Source organism: Anolis sagrei, chromosome 5, assembly GCF_037176765.1.
Source record: "Anolis sagrei isolate rAnoSag1 chromosome 5, rAnoSag1.mat, whole genome shotgun sequence".
NCBI classification, from domain to species: domain Eukaryota; kingdom Metazoa; phylum Chordata; class Lepidosauria; order Squamata; family Dactyloidae; genus Anolis; species Anolis sagrei.
The window spans coordinates 84,905,825-84,918,642 of NC_090025.1; the positions used below are offsets into that span (position 1 = coordinate 84,905,825).

General features: G+C 39.4%; 1 protein-coding gene across 4 annotated transcripts in view; it reads left to right on the forward strand.

Annotated features, from left to right (window-relative positions):
• Positions 1–12,818, forward strand: part of RELN (reelin) — a 375,263-nt gene that overhangs the window by 75,868 nt on the left and 286,577 nt on the right. The gene's annotated exons all lie outside the window — the stretch shown is intronic.

Here is a 12,818-nt window from a genome sequence, read left to right on the forward strand (position 1 = left end):
GGGTAAAAGATCAGAAAAGTCAGTTCAATATCCTAGAATCTCCAAGCTACTAATGTTGTTTTTATGGACTTTATTGCGTCAGATTGCTGTCTTTTCGCAATCACATCCTTTAAGCAAATAGAAATGCACCGTTTTTGGAATAAGCGCTTCCATACCTTACCGCAATTGCACAATGCTAGCACCGTTGATGTGAATTACAGTAATCATACATTTATCTGCAAAGCCTCATTTCCTACTTGTGTTTGCCCTATCTAGCATATGTGTGTTGTGTTTTCTTCTATTTTCCCTTCCATCTGTTTTGCCACAATTGTATAGTTGTATAGTTTCAGTATTCTTGTGAGATCTTCCTTTGCTTTGTAATATCAGGACTACAGTAGAAGGGCGTTACCACACAAGGAAGAGTGAAAGAAAAACACTTTTATTCTGTATCCTACAAAACATATATGCACATAATAATAGTTTGCATAGCAGTGTGGTGAAGAACTACTTCTAAGTGGAGAAGAATGATTGCATGTCACTACTTGAGGGTATCACAAACCTAAAAAAGACCTCTGTTCTACTTCGTATCTATCCAGATCCTTGATGCAAGCCATTGAAGCAATCACTAGTACTGTGATCACTAAAAGTCAAAATTGATTTCTAAAAAAAAAGTCTTTCCAGACTAATCTTATCTCTTTTTCATTAGAGTTACAAGCTTGGTAGATGAAAGGAATGCTGTGGATGTAGCATATCTTGATTTCAGTAAGGCCTTTGATAAAGTCCCATGTGACCTTCTTGCAAACAAACTAGTACAATGTGGGCTGGGCAATGCTATTATTAGGTGGATCTGTAATTGGTTAAGCGACCGGATCCAAAGGGTGCTCACAAATGGTTTCTCTTCATCCTGGAAAGAAGCACCACAGTTTAAGAGATATTGACAAGATGGAATATGTCCAGAGGAGGTCAACTAAAATGATCAAAGGCCTGGAGACCTGCTCTGTGAGGAGTGGCTTAAAGAGCTGGATATGTTTGACCTGCAGAAGAGAAGGTTGAGAGGAGACATGATAGCTATGTATATATATTTGAAAGCATGTCATAAGAAAGAGGGAGCAGGCTTGTTTTCTGCTGCCTTGGAGATTAAGACTCGGAGTAATGGGTTCAAATTACAGGAAATAAAATTCTGCCTGAACATTAGACAGAACTTCCTGACCATAAGAACTGTTCAGTAGCGGAACTCTCTGCCTCAGAGTATGCAGGAAGCGCTTTCTTTGAAGGTTTTAAACAGAGGCTGGGTGGTCATCTGTTGAGGGTGCTTTGATTATGCTTTTCCTACATGGTAGGAGGTTGGACTAGAAGTGGTCTCTTCCAACTATTATTATATGAACCATACACCTTTTGTGCCAAAGGTTACCACATACTTACTGCTACTTGCAGAGTGCTGACGTATCAGCCCCTGTACCACATCTGCTACCATGTGACACCTTTCCCCATTTGATTGTGTTCAACAAGCAAACATCACCAGTCAAGGTACTGCTTCAGTTCAGATTTATTTCTTTTGAAAAAAAAACTTTAACGTGAAAACACATCTGCAGTCTTACTACAAACAACAAAAAATCCTGTGACATATTTTTAAAAGTTTATTGTAGCATTAGGGGAGAGTTAGCACATCACTGTCTTGTTAGTTGGAGCAAACTCATGAGATCAAACATTGCTCAATATGGTAAAAGGTTTTGTAGAACCTAAGTTAGTTACAACTCATGCAACATTGAAAAAAACTTTTGAATAACTCTTTGCCTGTTAGTTTTTGAAAATCAAGTCTTGGGAAACTGAGAGACTTTTTTCTAAAGATACACGCTGTTTCTGAATAAATGAAGGCATTTTCAGTCTCAACTTATAAATAAGTAAAGAATGTTACAAAGATAATATAAAGCACTGGAGCTGCCATCTTTGAAAGAAATATACTCTAGGTGGGTTTTTTGTCCCCTGATAGAAAACATGCCATTATATCATTATTTTCAAGTTAATATTTTATCCTGTGGCATATCCTCTGGACTAATATATTTAATTCCTTTGTCCCAGTTAACAATTTCAGAAACCTATTCGTTCTTGCATAGGTTACAAAAACATTGACTGGCTGGATAAAACAGTTTCCTTTCATTTCTACATATAACTCCCCCCCCCCCCCCCCCACACACACACTTTTCTTCACTTTATCTCAGCATGAAGAAACCACCAAATTGCAGTATTTTTCTGGCCATTAATGGTACAATGAGACAGCCTTTCTGTGCTAACTCAGGCAGTGCTAAATGGAGAACTGCTTTCCACGGGCCTATGGCTATCCAGTGAACTAATTTGCTACTAGAGGAGAGAAAGAGCTCTTGGGAAGAAATGGATGTGTTTAGGCTGTAGCTAGTGTTAGGTCATAAATCCAAAGCCTAAGGAGAGCTGCTATTGCAGACTGCTGGCTCAAATTTCACTTTGACTGCATAATCTTTTTAAAATAAGGTGGACTTTTTAGTTTTTAATACAAAAAATAGGTTGATCATGAGGTCTGATTCACCCACACTTTCCCATCATTGACTTCTCCCACTGTTCCTGATAACTCTGCATGCTATATATACATACTATACATGAATATGTGTAGCTAAGAGGAGAAAGGGGACTGAGGAGGAGACTTTAAAAACAACTGTCTCCTGGCTGTTGCTTACTACATCTGCCTGCCACCTCAGGAGGAGAAGGAGAAAGTCCTGCCACTTCTCCCCCGCCCCAAGCCAGCTAAGAGGAGAAAGGGGACTGAGGAGGAGACTTTAAAAGCACCTGTTTCCAGGCTGTTGCTTACTACATCAGTCTGCCATCTCAGGAGGAGAAGGAGGAAGTCCTGCTGCTTCTCTCCCACCCCAAGCCAGCTAAGAGGAGAAAGGGGACTGAGGAGGAGACTTTAAAAACACCTGTCTCCTGGCTGTTGCTTACTACATCTGCCTGCCACCTCGGGAGGAGAAGGAGAAAGCCCTGCTGCTTCTCCCTCGCCCCAAGTCAGCTAAGAGGAGAAAGGGGACTGAGGAGGAGACTTTAAAAACACCTGTCTCCTGGCTGTTGCTTATTGTTTCTGTTGTGGTTTTATATTGTATTTAAAGTGTTTATGTGCATTTTGATATTATGTGTATTGACTTACTGCCTGTAAACCGCCTTGAGTCACCGAAAGGCTGAGAAAGGCGGTATATAAATACAGTAAACAAATAAATATGTATAAGTCAAGACGACATTCAACTCTATCACTCTTTTCCACCTACTACTAAGGAGGCTGTTCAGGTCCTGAACCGGTTCACCTTGCTCAAGTACTCACCAGGAAGCCAAACGTAGTAATAAACGATTTATTGAAAAACACACACAGTAAAAGAGTAAAAAATCCCAATGTAAGATATAAAGAATCCCAAAAGCCAGAGATAAATCTCCAATACAAAGGTTAAAGTATGAACATTAATCCAAGGTGCAGAGTGTATTCAAGAGCTTGATTAATTCAAAACTCAAGGAATAAAACATCAACTTGAGTAGCCCAAGAATCAAAGAACAATACATGAGCTTAATTCCATAGAAAAATCCCCAAGACTGATAGCAAAACATGACCAGGACATGACTTGCAGCGAGGAACAAGGCAGGAGCTTCTTGCTCTATCTGCTACGTTTCTTAATCTGAGAACCGAAAGCTATTCTTTCTCTAATTAAGGACAGCAATGCATGAAAGCATTCCTTTGGCCTTGAGTAGTCTCTCTCGGCCTCCCTTTTCTATGGCCTGGCTTGTACCTGGAATTTTTACCCCATGGAAGCAGCCTTGATTCTCTGTCTAACCTCCCTTCCTCCTTTCTCTGCCTGTGTCTATTCACACAATGTTAATATTTTAGAGGGAATAATATAACAAAAGGGTTAGTAGTAGTACCAGGTGATATATGCATGCACATTGAATGGATAACTCCAAACAGGCTTTGCTCACAAGAGGATTATCTCAATAAGGATTCCATTTTCCCATCAATGAAAATTTAGTAACAGCTTGATAATTCTGATGTGTATTGACTGTTTTTTCTGTATTTACTAAATTTCTTTGTCTTCAGAAAATTAACTCCTCTTTTGCATTCTGGGTATCCCCCTCATTGACAGTGAACATCTTTAAAAATCCAAGTATCCATTTCTGACCTCCCTTTTTACAAATACTCATGCTTAATAAATTGTCAAAGAACCTTATTCAGTGTCTTGGGGAATTATGCAAATGAGAGGCTATATTCTCCTCCCAGTAGGTTCTCATTTACATATATGTAACTTATGTCAGCTTGAACTCATAAATCCCTGAGATGAAGATACATCTCTAGTGGATTCTGACAAAAAGCTTGCTTAAAATGTTAATTAACTACCCATCAAATTCAGGTCATTTAAAAGATTAAAGAAAAGTATTAAATTCATATATTGTGGGCCAGACACAACTGTGTCTTTCAAATAAAGGGAAGTCCATTGATTTTTCCTTGGAGCAGCATTTATAACCATCTTGCATAAAAATGGAATATAATAACATTAAGCATAAAGCCCGTTTAGTGCTTATGTTCATTGGCTTACTAACATGCATGAAGGAAAAAAATGATCAAGAAGGTATTTCAATGGGCATGTGTAGAGTAGGGGCTCTAATCCTCATGGCTGTTCTTCATGTGATAGCAACGACAGTGGAAAGGGCAGGCTTATTAATACTTTATCTCTTCTAATTTGTCCCGTTTGATCCCAGCCTAGATAAGGCTGAAAATTCCAACTAATACTGAACTTCTAGTGTGAAACTGTATGGAAGCAAAATGGTGGCAATAAAAAATCTGGTAGTACATTCTATATATGTGTGTTACCATATTTCACCACCTAATCATTGCCACGGCGTAATAGTCACAACCCCCTTTTTGTCTTCCCAAATCAGAATTTTTTGCTTTTATTGCATACTCACCGCAGCCTTGATTCATTGCCCCAACATACTGCTGGGAGACGATCTGCATACAGTGAGTGTAGCTAGTGGAGGAAAACCGCTTCCGTGCTGTAAACAATCTAGCTCAGTGGTTCTCAACCTTTCTAATGCCACGACCCCTAAATAAAGTTCCTCATGTTGTGGTGACCACCAACCATATTTTTGTTGCTACTTCATAAATAATTTTGCTCCTATTATGAATTCTAATGCAAATATTTAATATGCAGGATGTATTTTCATTGTTACAAGTTGAGCATAATTAAAGCATAGTGATTAATCACAAAAACAGTATGTTTGGGGAGTATGGACAACGGATGATGGGATCTGCAGTACCTTCAACCAATTCAGCTCTGACTTTCACAGAGATCCCCCACGAATTACAGACCTGAACCAAACATGGCACACAGAACTCCCATGACCAACAGAAAATACTGGAGGATGTTGGGTGGAATTGACAGGGATTTTTGGGAGATGTAGTTCACCTACATCCGGAAAGTACTGTGAACCCGAATGACTATGGATCTGGACCAAACTTAGCATGAATACTCAATATGCCCAAATTTGAACAATGGTGGAGTTTGGGGGAAATGGATCTTGACATTTGGGTGTTGCAGTTGCTGGGATTTATAGTTCCTCTGCCTTCAAAGAGAATTCGGAACTCCAACAACAATGGAATTGGGGAAAAAAAACCTGGCATACAGAACTCCCATGACCAACAGAAATTACTGGAGAAGCTTGGGGAAAATAGACCCTGATATTTGGGAGATGCAGTTGCGTGTATTTATAGTTCTCCTGGAATCAAAGAGCATTCTGAACTCCCAACAAAAATGGAATTGAACAAGCTTGGCATACAGAACTCCCATAACCAACAGAAGTTACTGGAGAGTTTTGGGGTTATTTTCCTGACATTTGGGAGTTGTTGGAATGCATAGTTCCCCTGCCATCAAAGAGCATTCTGAACTACAAGAACAATAGAATTGACTCAAACTTGGCATACAGAATTCCCATGATCAACAAAAAATACTGGAGAGGCTTGGGAAAAATAGACCTTGGCATTGGGAGTTGCTGGGATATATAATTAACTCTGTAGCCTATTAAACCAAACTCCCAGTATTCTTCAAAGGTCCACCTAATCTTCCATTGGTCCTTGCTGGTCCCCGAAGGTCCCGCCAGTATGTTCACATTCATCCCCTGTTTTAATGGAGGGCAAAATGGAATCCTAAGTAGCACAATTCCTTGACTACTGTTGGTGTGGACATTGGCTGCAGTATCTAATGAACTGGGAAGGCTATGAGATGAAGAAACAATCTTGGGAGGATGCTACCAAAAATCAGGTCCCTCTCCACCCCCCATCAATTTGACCAGATGGTCCACCTCCTGAATCCAGGTCTGAGCCAGGACTCAGAATCTGAAGAGATCCCAGCAGCTCTCCCTGTTGAACAGCAGCATCTGGAGGCACAAAGCCATGATCCACCAGCAGCTGACCTATCAGAAGGATTAGCTGAGGAAGAGTCCAAGTCCACCTTCCTATTCAACAATTCTTGGGAATTCTTCCTATTCTTGGGAGGATGCTACCCATAATCGGGTCCCTCTCCACCCCCCCCCCATAATTATGGGTGGCCCCGGTCCCCTAGTAGGGCCATTGCTGAGACCTTGTGTCAGGACCCAGTTTCCAGGGCCTTGTTTTGGCACCAGGAACCAGGGTTCTGATGTAAGACACTGATAAGACACCTGCGGCTGCTGATCCTGAAAGAAAACAGCCAGCGGTTTGGGCGGGCGAATTATGCAGAGTTTTTGTGCTTGGCGGGAGAGACATGTTTGAATAAGGGGGAGGGTATATAAGGGAGCACCAGCTTTCTGAATGTCTATGTTTTCAGAAGTAAAGTTTCTCATTGATACCAGAGCGTGGTCCTGTGTTTTCATTGGGAGCAGCCGCTGTGAGCTGACACCTTGTACTATAGTATTAGCCAACCCCATTTTTTCCCTTCTCCTTGGCCCAGCCCATTTCAAATACTCCAGGTCCTTTATTGAAATCGTTACCCCTGGCAGCTTAACTAGCATGAAGAAGAGAGTGGAACTGGTTTTAAATTAATTTTAATGTATATGTTGTGTTAACAGTTTATGTCTATGTTTTTGTTTTATATTGTATTTTCTTGTATTATTTTGCATATGTGGAAACCACTCTGAGTCCCCAAGGGGAGATAGAGCGATATACAAATAAAGTTTTTGTTGTTGTTGTTGTTGTTGTTGAGAAGATAAGCCACATAGCTTAAGCTAGATCAATTAAGCTAGATTTTTTAAATTCAGCGTAACTTTTCTTGGTAAGTGAAACTAAAATAAAATGAAAAGTCTTATTTCTAGCCATATTTGTAGCCACAAGTTTCTTGCTTAAACAGATTTAAACAGAATGAATGCAGTTCATGGACTTGAATTTTTTACCACTTTCAATTCAGAAAAGTTAATAAAATTAGCTCAATATTTGAACTTTTTCATTTTTGAATTGTGACCAATATGAAAATGCTTTTGTCAATCTTTTTCTGACTTGTAGCCTAATCTCAGCAGATATTTCAGTATGTTTATCAACTTAGTAGTCAACATATACTTTTCCTTATGTTCCAACTAAAATATATTCTATATATATTTTAAAAATGCCTAGAATCTGTATAAAAAGTTATTTATTTTTAAAGGTATCTTTTATCTTTGCCGTCTTGTGATGCTCTGATGTTGTTGTTTTTTAAAGTAAAGTTCATTTTTGAAACAAAATATTTTCATATGAAATAAGCCACAACTGACACAACTTCCTGAGCAAGAAAAAAGCAGGTCTTTTTGAATTGTCAGTACTGTATACTCTCTCTCCGTTTGTGTTATTGTGTTAAGTCTTGCTAACCCCTAATTGATTGTAAAAGCCAGCAAGTGTTTTAGATGTCTCTTCCATTCTATCAATCAAGATGGATGTTTTTTCTCTGTGAAACAGAATGTAATCACCCAGAAAAAAATCAATCAGCAGCTGTATGTTAGATACGAATGTAGTTCACTTAGGCCTTCATTCTAAATGCCATTGGGTGGTTGTTAATTGAGTAGTTCTGCTGACTTTAATGTGATTATCATATGAGAGTTGGTGACAGAATCATTCCATGCATTATTCTCGTCTTTGAATAGGTAAAGGAGTATAAAAATCAAAGTGGTAAGATCACAGCAGGATCGGTTTCCTGATACAACATTCTGTGCCAACAGGCTACATTAAACTAATAATATAGCCTGTTGACACAAAATGCAATGGTTATAACATGCACAGGAACCTCTAAAGTGGTGTATTATGTTGATGAGATTACAAAAGAATAAATGGACTATATCCTTATTGCAGAATTTTAGCAGTTTGACTATCATATACATTGTAATAGACTGATGCTATGGAATCCCAAGATTTGTAATTTTGTGACATATTTATCTCTTTCAGAGAGCTCTGGTGCCACAACAAACTACAAATCCATACAATAGAGTAATGTTTCTCAAACTGTGCTCCACCAGGTGTTTTGGTCTTCCCAGAAATCCCAGTCATCTTACCAGCTGTTAGGAATCGTGTGAGCTGAGGTCCAAAACACCTAGAGGAGCACAGTTTGAGGAACTCTGCGATAGAGCAATAGCACTTAAACTGGTGTCAACCTGTGATAATTTTGCAGTGTGGATGGAGGTGTGCCCACTGGACCACCCAATTACTTACAAATCAAAGGAATAGAATATACTTTTCCTTCTGAGAATATAAAGTATTTCTGCATAATTTCTGTTTCCCAATAGGACATTTTGCTTATAGAGTCTACTCCTTATTTTCCTCTTTCCTTCATGAACCTCTTTCCCCTGCAGTTTCAAGTGATGCTTTCTTATCAAATCTTAATTGGAAACTATGGTTTAAAAATGTTGACTACAAACTATTATTGCAAATTGTACTTTGATCCTGGATGGCATTGAGGATTTAGCCAGCCTTGTGCTTGAGTTATGGTAGAACAGCCTTTTTCTCTCTTTTTAGAGAGAAAAAACAGGATATAAATAAAACAATTGATCAATTAATGAAATAAACTGTTTTGTTTAATTTTAGTGTGAAATAGTTTTACATTATTTTAATGATGTTAGCTGTCTTAAGCTCCATATATACTGCTATATAAGCCAGTTTCTGAATGCAGATTGTCTGCTTTAAACTAGACTATATGGCAGTGTGGACCCATATAATTTGGTTTAAAGCCTATAATCTGCATTCAGAAATTGAATTATATGATCAGTGTAGATGAAGCCTTAGGTACTATTTTAAGGGAAACATATGATAAAATCTCTAATCTCATCTTCTCTCAACCTTATTCAAATATCCCGGAAACAGTGAATGATTTTTTTGTCATGTCAGGAGCGACTTAGGAAACTGCAAGTCACTCCTGAGGGAATTGTCCATCTGCAAGGACGTTGCCCAGGGAACGCCCGGATGACTTTTAATGTTTTTATCATCCTTGTGGGAGGCTTCTCTCATGTCCCCGCATGAGGAGCTGGAGCTGATAGAGGGAGCTCAATCGCCCCTCCCCGGATTTGAACCTGCGACCTGTTGGTCTTCAGTCCTGCTGGCACAGGGGTTTAACTCACTGCGCCACCGGGGGCTCCTACAGTGAATGATGGCATGGTAGAAAAAGAGCAGGGAATAGCTAGAATGGGTACATGGACACTCTGAATCAGATCTTTTCAACCTGCGAACCACTAGGTCTTTTGTACTTCAACTCCCAGAATTCCTGGCCTTTGAACAAGCTGGCTAGGGTTTATGGGAATTGGAGGTCCAAATGCCTGAAGGGCTGCAGGTTGAAGAGACCTGCTCTAAATCATGGTTTTTCTGATCTGTATTTTTCCACTTGAACTTGGATTCTTTGGAGAGTTTGCATGGCATAATTGGCTGAATAACTGAGTTATGTTTAAAGAAATGCCCAGTTCAGCTTTTGCCTTTACACTACTCTTTCAGTGGCTTAACGTCAGTTCCCATCTGTGGCATGGGAAATAACAATAATAACGCCGATCAATTTTACAGGATTTTTTTGGTAAGGATTATAAAACTCAATGTAAATACTAAGTATTATTATTATAAGAGCTTTAATCCCAATATTAGACGTGATTACAGGGCTCCAGTGATTCTGCCTTTAGCTCTCTGGCAGTGCTGAGTTCTTAAGAGATCAGATTCCTACAGGTAACTTTGACTTGGTTAGGATGGATAGATGAATAGATAGATAGACATTGACAGTGCATGCTGGAGAGTAGGCTATGTTATTTATTGTTATATGTCTAAGCAGTTTGTTTCTACTCCTACTAGTACTTTTTATGTGGCTTTGGGTCAGGCATGATATATATCCCAGTAAGCCTAATAGTTCCACAGAAAAGCAATATACAGTAGAGAGAGAGACATAACTGGGTAGCGTGGCATATAAATTATTCCAACACAATGAACACAAACAATAAAACTCAAGGGAAGGAGAGTTTAGAGAGGTTCTTCCTCACATTTAAGATGATTTATGATTTAGTGATGCTCAGTTGCTGTAGACCTTGGATATATTTTCTGATAACCGAAACACAATTGAGAATTTTGATAATTTAAAAGAAGGTTTTATTTGTTAAAGATTATATTCCAAGCATATATTCTTGCTATATGGGCACAACATGAATAAACCAAGCATTCCTGTATTTCACCTGAGCTGCTAAATTCAATGACTTGAACTAAGGGCTATATTCCAAGGATGATTTCTGTCAGAGGGCTCCTAATGCTATCAGTTGGAAGGAAATGTTCAGCCAGCCTTCTTACTATGGGATCTGGTTTGATTTTTTTATTAGAAAAAAAATTAGTATGTGGGAGGAGGGAGGCAGGGCTAAAAATGAAGACAGTATCATCTGCCCTCCCATGTAATTCCACGAATGAAGCAGGGTGCATTCACAATAAAACTTCATCAAGCATTTTAGTCTCCAATTAGACTTGTTTCATCCAACTGGGAATGTATGGAGTCAAATGTATGATGTTAACTATGGTGTTGATGGGTTTTTTTTCCATTCCATCATCCATTCCATTGTCACAATACCTCTGGATGGGTTTCTACAGTGTACCTGTTTCCTACATACAACCACATCATTGTTCAAAATGCATTGTGATTATTGAAACATGGTAGATGGCTGGATAGTTGGACATTTTACTATTTGTGGTGCTAAACTCACCTTTTGAGCATTCCTGACCATTTTTATGATGATACAAGTCTAGAAGATCTAGAAGGGTCTGCTCTTCCTGACTGCTTAACAGCCAATCAGTCTATTTGCTGACAATGCTGCAAATTTATTTAATTTGGTTGCAATATACCTTAAGGAGCAATGGTGGGAAGGCTGGGTATATATATCTTTCAAATAAATAAATGTGAAGCAAAAGTGAACATGTAGTCCAAATCCAATTGAACACCAGGGGAGAGAAAAAAAGCTTTACTAGTACATTTGTTCTTTATTACACTATTTACACAACTGCTGTGCAGAATAATAAGGTTAAATTTTATGTCCCTAATGCATATTCATTTCTTTGATTTGTGCCTGTGTGAATGAAAGAATATATATAATTTGGAGTTGGGTGCCATCTCTACGCAGATGACACACTATTTTACTATTCTTTTCTACCTCATTCCATGGAAGCTCCCCAGAGCCTGGCAGCTGTGATGGACTGGATGAGGGCCAACAAGTCAAGGCTTAATCCAGACAAGACAGAGGTCCTCCTGGTCAGTCGCAAGGCCGATCGAGGTATAGGGTGGCAACCTGTGCTTGACGGGGTTACATTCCCCCTAAGGACACAAGTCCGCAGTCTGGGGGTCCTCCTGGACTCAGCACTGACGTTTGAAGCTCAGTTGACGGCAGTGGCTGGGAGGGCCTTCACACAGTTAAAACTGGTGCACCAGCTGCGACCGTACCTTGAAAAGCCTGACTTAGCCATGGTGGCCCATGTCTTAGTTACATCCAGAATGGACTACTATAATGCACACTATGTGGGGCTGCCTTTGAAGACAGCTCGGAAGCTGCAGTTCGTGCAAAGATCGGCAGCCAGATTGCTAAGTGGACCTAATTATAGGGAGCACATCACACTCTTATTAAAGCATCTCCACTGACTTCCGACAAGTTTCCGGGCCCAGTTCAAAGGGCAGGTTATCACCTATAAAAGCCTTATATGCTTCAGGTTCAACCTATTTTCGAGACCACATCTCCTTCTATGAACCAACACGGGCTTTGAGATTTGATGGGGAGGTCCTTCTCTTGGTCCCACCACCATCCCAAGTACAGTTGATGGGGATGAGAGAGGGCCTTCTCAGTGGTGGGCCCCCAGCTCTGGATTAGGTTGCCCCCCTCTTTCCAAGCTTTCTGATCCAGTTTAAAAACATGACTTTTTAAACAAGCCTTTGAGCTTGAATAGATTTTAAAGGACAGTCTGAGGATTTAGTGTTGGCTTCACTTCAGGACTGGGTTTGTTAATCGTAAGCAACCACTTTTATCTGCATTTATAACTGCATTTTATGAATTTTAATTTAATGATGTGATTTTATAAGTGTGGGTGATTGTTGGATGATTATATGTGCAGGTGATCATAATTTCATGTTCTTATTGTTTTCAGTTCTATGTAATGTTCATTTTATGTGTGGCACTTCGGAGTGTTTTGTAAGCTACCCCGAGTCCCTTCAGGGAGATGGTGGCAGGGTACACAAACATTGTTGTTGTTGTTGTTGTTGCTGCTGCTGCTGCTGTTAAATTCCTTTGCATCCATAAGTTCCTCATTAGGTTACTCACTGTAATATTAAATGATGATGTGAATA